The following is a 7,372-nucleotide window of genomic DNA, read 5'->3' as shown; positions in this document are numbered from 1 at the left end:
TTCCAAAGTCTTTATGTGATGGTTTGGGTTTTAATGAGATTGACGAGTGTTCTCTTAATTTGCATCTTGCGGACTCTACTGTCAAGAAACCCATAGGAAGGATCAATGATGTTCTTATTATTGCAAATAGGAACTACGTACCCGTGGATTTCATTGTGCTTGACATTGATTGCAATCCTACATGCCCCATTATTCTTGGTAGACCTTTCCTAAGGACTATCGGTGCTATCATCGATATGAAGGAAGGGAATATTAGATTTCAATTTCCTTTAAAGAAGGGCATGGAGCACTTTCCTAGAAAGAAAATAAGATTGCCTTATGAATCCATGATGAGGGCTACTTATGGTTTGAGCACCAAAGACGAGGATACGTGATTCTATCGCTTTATGCCTAGCTAAGGGCGTTAAACAATAGCGCTTGTTGGGAGGCAACCCAATAAATTTCTTTCTTTTTCTTTCTGTTTTGTTGCATCCACACCATCACAATTCTGTTATTAATGTGTCTTTTGTGTTTATTTTTGTGTTTGAGCCAAGCAAAATCTTTATGACTAGTCTTGGTGATGGTTGTTTGATCATGCTGGAAAAAGACAGAAACTTTTCGCTCATGAGATTATTTTTCATTTTTTTTCAGAAAGAGATTTTGAGTTGATTCGTTTTGCTGCTAGTTGATATGCCTTTTGCCCAGGCATTCATAATTTTTCAGATTTTTGAGGTACCAGAAGTATACGAAGTATACAGATTGCTACAGTCTGGTCTGTTTTTGACAGATTCTGTTTTTGTTGAGTTGGTTGCTTGTTTTGATGAAACTATGGATAGTATCGGGGGGTACTGGCCATGGAAAAGTGAGAATACAGTAATCTAACACCAATATAAATAGAAATCAAGATTTCTACAGTACCTAAAGAGGTGGTAGTTTGTTTTCTTGTGCTAATGTTATCATGAGTTTCTGTTTAAGTTTTGTGTTGTGAAGTTTTCAAGTTTTGGGTGATCTTCTCATGGACAAAGAGATAAGGAGTGGAAAGATATCAAGCTTGGGGATAAAGCCAAATTCAAGGACACCAAAAAGCCTAAGCTTGGGGATGCCCCGGGAAGGCATCCCTCTTTCGTCTTCAATCCATCGGTAGCATTACTTGGAGCTATATTTTTATTCACCACATGATATGTATTTTGCTTGGAGCGTCTTGTATCGTAGGAGTATTTTCTTTTTGTTGTGTCACAATCATCCTTGCTGCACACCTTTTTGAGAGAGACATGCACTCATCTTGATTTTGCTAGAATGCCCATAGTGCTTCACTTATATCTTTTGAGCTAGATAATTTTGCTCTATGTGATTCACTTAGATCTTTTAGAGCACGGCGGTGCGTGACTTCGTAGTTGGCTTGTGCTATGAAAGTAGTCCCAAAGGTGATAGGTACCCAAAGAGGATACAAAAACCTCCATCTTCATGTGCATTGAGTAGAAAGAGAAGTCTTGATTCCTCTCAATTAGTTTTGAGACGTGGATTTGGTAATATTAAGAGTTATGTTAGTAGGGTGTTGTGAATCTAGAAATGCTTGTGTTGAAGTTAGTGATTCCCGTAGCATGCATGTATGGTGAACCGCTATGTTAGGAAGTCAGAGCATAATTGATCTATTGATTGTCATCCTTTGTGTTGAGGTCGGGATCGCGCGATGGTTAACACCTACCAACCCTTCCCCTATGAGTATGCGTTTAGCACTTTGTTTCGATTACTAATAAAAACTTTCGCAACAAGTATGTGAGTTCTTCATGACTAATGTGAGCCCATGGTATAGATGCACTTTCACCTTCCACCATTTCTAGCCTCTCTAGTGCCGCACAAGTTTCACTGGTACACAAACCCACCATATGCCTTCCTCAAAACAGCCACCATAGCTACCTACTATGGCATTTTCATAGCCATCCCGAGATATATTGCCATGCAACTCCCACCGTTCTGTCTCATGACTTGTGCCGTCTCGTATTGCCGTAGCATGATCGTAAGATAGCTAGCGAGATGTTTGAACGTCATACGCCAAGCTAGATCGTTGCACATCCCGGTACACTTCCGGAGGCATTTCCTATAGAGTCATCATCGTTCTAAGCTTTGAGCTGTGAGTAAATAAAAGTGTGATGATCATCATTATTAGAGCATTGTACCATGTCAGGAAATAAAGAAAGAGAGCCCAAAGAGCCCCAAAAAAGAGAGAAAAGAGAGAAGGGACAATGCTACTATCTTTTTCCACACTTGTGCTTCATAATAGCACCATGTTCTTCATGATTGAGACCCTCTCGTTTCGTCACCACCATATGCTAGTGGGAATCTTCATGATATAACTTGGCTTGTATATTCCAATGATGGTCTTCCTCAAAATGCTAGGTCTTCGTGAGCAAGCAAGTTGGATGCACACTCACTAGTTCTCCTTTTGACCTTTCACATACTTATAAGCTCTAGTGCGTCCTTTGTATGGCAATCCCTACTCATTCACATTGATATCTATTAACGGGCATCTCCATAGCCCTTTGATACGCCTAGTCAATGTGACCATCTCCTCCCTTTTTGTCTCACAACCACCACCACACTTTATTCCACCTATAGTGCTATATCCATGGCTCACGCTCATGTATTGCGTGATAGTTATAAAAAGTTTGAGAAAGTAAGAGTGCGAAAACAATTACTTGGCCAATACCGGGGTTGTGCATGATTTAAATTAGTTGTGTGAGGATGATGGAGCATAACCAGACTATATGATTTTGTAGAGATAACTTTCTTTGGCCTTGTTATTTTGAAAGTTCATGATTACCTTGCTAGTTTGCTTCAAGTATTATTGTTTTCATGTCAATATCAAACTATTGTTTTGAATCTTACGGATGTGAATATTCATGTCACATGAAAGAAGTTACAAAGGACATCTATGCTAGGTAGCTTTCCACATCAAAAGTTCAGTCTTTATCACTTCCCTACTCGAGGACGAGCAGGAGTTAAGCTTGGGGATGCTTGATACGCCTCCAACGTATCTATAATTTTTGATGGTTTCATGCTATTATCTTGTCAAACTTTGGATGTTTTGTATGCCTTTTATATCTTTTTTGGGACTAACTTATTAACTCAGTGCCAAGTGCGAGTTCCTGTTTTTTCCCATGTTTTTGACCCCTTTCAGAGGAGGATTTTAAACGGAGTCCAAATGGAACGAAACTTCCAAAAATATTTTTCCCGAAACAGATGATGATCAGGATCTTGAGAACCAAGGCAGGGGGGCACCAGGGACCCCACAAGCCCCCTAGCCGCGGCCAGGGGGGCCGACGCCTCCCAGGCTTGTGGGCTCCCTGGGCCACCTCTGCCCTAGGTCTTCCGCCTATATATTCCCTAAAATCCCAGAAAAAAATCAGGGGATCATCGAAAGTACTTTTCCGCCGCCGCAAGCTTCTTTCTCCGCAAGATCCCATCTGGGGCACGTTCTGGTGCCCTACCGGAGTGGGGATTCGGATACGGAGGGCTTCTTCATCAACACCATGACCTCTCCGATGATGCGTGAGTAGTTCACCATAGACCTACGGGTCCATAGCTAGTAGCTAGATGACTTCTTCTCTCTCTTGGATCTTCAATACAAAGTTCTCCATGATCTTTATGGAGATCTATCCGATTGAATCTTCTTTTGCGGTGTGTTTGTCGAGATCCGATGAATTGTGGATTTATGATTAGATTATCTATGAATCTTATTTGAGTTTCTTGTGATCTCTCTTATGCATGATTTCATATCCTTGTAATTCTCTTCGAGTTGTGGGTTTTGTTTGGCCAACTAGATCTATGATTCTTGCAATGGGAGAAGTGCTTGGTTTTGGGTTCATACCGTCGGTGACGTCACCCAGTGACAGAAGGGGTAGCGAGGCACGCATCGTGTTGTTGCCATCAAGGGTAAAAAGATGGGGTTTTCATCATTGGTTTGAGTTTATGCATGTACATCATGTCATCTTGCTTAAGGCGTTAATCTATTTGTCATGAACTCAATACACTAGATGCGTGCTCGATAGCGGTCGACGTGTGGAGTAATAGTAGTAGATGCAGAAAGTATCTATCTACTTGTCTCAGATGTGATGCCTATATGTATGATCATTGCCTTAGATATCATCATGACTTTGCGCAGTTCTATCAATTGCTCGACAGTAATTTGTTCACCCACTATAACATTTGCTATTTTGAGAGAAGCCTCTAGTGAACACTATGCCCCCCCGGGTCTACTTCACACCATATTTTCAGCCTTACTCTTTTTCTTCGTTGCAGTTTCCGCCTTCAGATCTCACTTTGCAATCAATCTTGAAGGGGTTGACAACCCCTTTATAGCGTTGGGTGCAAGCTCGTTTGTGTTTGCGCAGGTACTCTGGACTTGACGAGATTCTCCTACTGGATTGATACCTTGATTCTCAAACTGAGGGAAATACTTACTGCTCCTGTGCTGCATCACCCTTTCTTCTTCAAGGGAAAAACCAATGCAAGCCTAGTCTGCGTCAACGTGTCAGTCTCTGGTGCTGTTGTCTGTTGCCGTAGCAGTCACCATGACTGAAAACACCAAACTATGTGACTTCTTGAATACTAATGATAATGATTTTGTTAGTACTTGATACTTCTCAAACGTATTTATAATTTTTGATGGTTTCATGCTGTTATCTTGTCAACTTTGGATGTTTTATATACCTTTTATATATTTTTGGGACTAACTTATTAATTCAGTGCCAAGTGCCAGTTCCTGTTTCTTCCGTGTTTTTGACTCTTTTGGGATCTGATTTTGGAACGGAGTCCAAACTGAATAAAATCTCCGAAATGATTTTTTCCAGAACACAAGAAGATCGGGGGACTTGAGGGCCAAGGCAGGAGGCCCACAGGGAGCCCACAAGCCCTATAGCCGCGGCCATTGGGGGGCCCGCGGCTACTAGGCTTGTGGCCTCCCTGGAGCTCCCCTGCCCTAGCTCTTTGGCCTATATATTCCCTAGAATCCCAGAAAAAATAAGGGCGTCCACGAAACCACTTTTCCGCCGCCGCAAGCTTCCGTTTCCGCATGATCTCATCTGGAGACCCTTCCCGGTGCCTTGTCGGAGGGGACTTTGGAGCTGGAGGGCTTCTACATCAACATCATTGCCTCTCCGATGACTCGTGAATAGTCTACTTCAGACCTACGGGCCTATAGTTAGTAGCTATATGGCTTCTTCTCTCTCTTGGATCTTCAATACAAAGTTCTCCATGATCTTCATGGAGATCTATCCAATGTAATCCTCTTTGGCGGTGTGTTTGTCGAGATCCGATGAATTGTGGATTTGTGATCAGATTATCTATGAATTATATTTGAGTCTTTGCTGATTTCTTATATGCATGATTTGATATCCTTGTAAGTCTCTCCAAGTCTTGGGTTTTGTTTGGCCAACTAGATCTATGATTCTTGCAATGGGAGAAGTGCTTGGTTTTGGGTTCATACCGTGCGATGACCTTTCCGAGTGACAGAAGGGGCAGCAAGGCACGGATCGTGTTGTTGCCATCAAGGGTAACAAGATGGGATTTCATCATAGATTTTAGATTGTCCATCTACATCATCTCATCTTGCTTAAGGCATTACTCTGTTCTTATGAACTCAATACACTAGATGCATGCTGGATAGCGGTCGACGTGTGGAGTAATAGTAGTAGACGCAGAAAGTAACGGTCTACTTGTTTTGGACGTGATGCCTATATGCATGATCATTGCCATAGATAACGTCATGACTTTGCGTGGTTCTATCAATTGCTCGATAGTAATTCGTTCACCCACCGTCTACTTGCTTTAATGAGAGAAGCCACTAGTGAACACTACGGCCCCCGGGTCTACTCACAATTATCATCTCAGCTTTTACTTTTACTTTGCTTTGTTTACTTTTTGCTTTCAGTTCTCACTTTGCAAACAATCTATAAGGGATTGACAACCCCTTCATAGCGTTGGGTTCAAGCTCTTTGTGTTTGTGCAGGTACTTGTGACTTGACGCGATCCTCCTGCTCGATTGATACCTTCGTTCTCAAACTGAGGGAAATACTTACCGCCGCTGTGCTACATCACCCTTTACTCTTCAAGGGAACACCAATGCAAGGCTCCAAGGCCGAGGGGGAATCCTTTACATATTTGCCAAGGAAACCCCTATAGGCGTAGCCAGCAGAAGAAGGATTTCTGGCACCGTTGCCGGGGAGAGATCAAGTCAAGATCTATCCAAGTAAGTGTCACAAACTCATCTCTTGCATTTACCTTTTTTGCCACTTGCCTCTCGTTTTCCTCTCCCCCACTTCACATTTGCCATTTTCATTTGCCTTTCTCCTTTGCCGTTTTCATTTGCCTTTTGCTGTTTTCCTTTGCCAATTTTCTTGCTTGCTTGTGTTCTTGTTTGTTTGTTGAAGCCATCATGGCTGAAAACCCCAAACTTTGCGACTTCTTGAATACTAATAATAATGATTTCATTAGTACTCCGATTGCTCCCGCCACTAGTGCGGAATCATATGAAATCAACACTGCCTTGCTGAATCTTGTTATTTAACTAGCAATTTTCTGGCCTTCCTAGTTAAGATGCCGCATCCCATCTTAATACTTTCATTGAACTTTGCGAGATGCAAAAGAAGAAATATGTGGATAATGATGTTGTTAAATTGAAGCTTTTTCCGTTCTATTTGCGAGATCGTGCAAAAACTGGGTTTTCTTCTTTGCCTAAAAATAGTATCGATTCTTGGAATAAGTGCAAAGATGCTTACATATCCAAGTATTTTCCGCCGGCTAAGATTATCTCTCTCCGTAACGATATAATGAATTTCAAGCAACTTGATCATGAACACGTTGCACAATATTGGGAGAGGATGAAGTTAATGATTAGAAATTGTACCGCTCATGGCTTGAGTTTGTTGATGATTATACAAATCTTTTACGCTGGTTTGAATTTTGCTTCTCGAAATATCTTGGACTCCGCCTCAGGTGGAACGTTCATGGAAATCACGTTAGGAGAAGCTACAAAACTCCTAGACAATATCATGACCAACTACTCTCAGTGGCACACTAAAAGGTCGCCTGCTAGCAAAAAGGTACACGCTATAGAAGAAATTAACTCGCTTAGTGCTAAGATGGACGAGTTGATGAATTTGATTGCTAGTAGAAATGCTCCTTTAGATCCTAATGACATGCCACTATCTTCCTTGATTGAGAGTAGCAACGCTAGTTTGGACGTTAATTTTCTTGGTAGGAACAATTTTGGCAACAACAATGCTTTTAGAAGAAACTATGTTCCTAGGCCTTTTCCTAGTAACTCCTCTAAAAATTATGGCAATTCCTACAACAACACTTATGGAAATCATAACAAATTACCCTCTGATTTAGA

The sequence above is a fragment of the Hordeum vulgare genome, chromosome 2H, assembly GCF_904849725.1.
Source record: "Hordeum vulgare subsp. vulgare chromosome 2H, MorexV3_pseudomolecules_assembly, whole genome shotgun sequence".
Lineage (NCBI taxonomy): Eukaryota > Viridiplantae > Streptophyta > Magnoliopsida > Poales > Poaceae > Hordeum > Hordeum vulgare.
This window is presented reverse-complemented; position numbering follows the sequence as displayed.